A 970-nucleotide genomic window follows, 5' to 3' on the forward strand; every position below is an offset into this window, starting at 1 on the left:
AGAAAATTTAGTATTTGTCCACACTAATCTTCGTCTTCTTTCAAGAAAAACTCCACAATACAATAAAGGAGAAACTATGATGTGGGATATTGTTGGAGATGCTTTTTCACCAATTGATGAAGAAAATGGTGTTCTTGAAGTTGCTCACCTTTCTCTTGATAAACCGGAGTTGAAAAGAGTGACTTTTTCTAATGATGAAGATATCAACCATATATGATGGAGAAATAATATGACTTTAGATAACTTTTTTTTTGTGTACATGTGATGTACAAAATTCTTACTATCTCTATTAAGACATAGGAGTTTAGGATTTTATCTTTTAAATACCTATACACTTTAGGAAGAAATGCATATCATATGGTTGTTTTTGAAAATATCTCTATTTAATAAATATATTATATCATTAATATATGCGTGTCCCCGTATCTGACAACTTTTTAGAATTCGCGTGTCGTCTTATCGTGTGTCGTGTCGTGTCCCGTGTCCGTGTCCATGTCTGTGCTTCATAGCTTAACACTAGTAAATTTTGTCCTGTTAGAATGTCTCAAGCAATGTCTCTTTTTCATCTTGTTTAGGAGAATTGAACATGAAAAACAGATAAATTTATTGTCAATATCATCTTCATGCAAACAATATAAATTTTGTACAGACAGTATCAAAGACCAAAAATATAAGTACAATGGATGTTGAATGTTTTTTACTTCTAATTTGTAAATTGCAAATACGTCATGCCGTATGTGATTATGTGTGTGAAAGTTTAGCACTGAAAAGTATAAGAATTTTGCATTGATGATGTGTTTAAGTTTAGCCATGATGACTGATGATGTATATGATGAATGATGATTTGTGATGATGTTGAACAATAAGACGAGCATTGAGAAGGCAAACCAAATTCAAAAAGAAATGTAATATTTTAATATTATGCTTCCTGCAGGTGTATTGTTGATATTATTCATTCCAAATCTCATAG

This window comes from Arachis ipaensis, chromosome B07 (genome assembly GCF_000816755.2).
Source record: "Arachis ipaensis cultivar K30076 chromosome B07, Araip1.1, whole genome shotgun sequence".
In the NCBI taxonomy this organism is placed as follows: domain Eukaryota; kingdom Viridiplantae; phylum Streptophyta; class Magnoliopsida; order Fabales; family Fabaceae; genus Arachis; species Arachis ipaensis.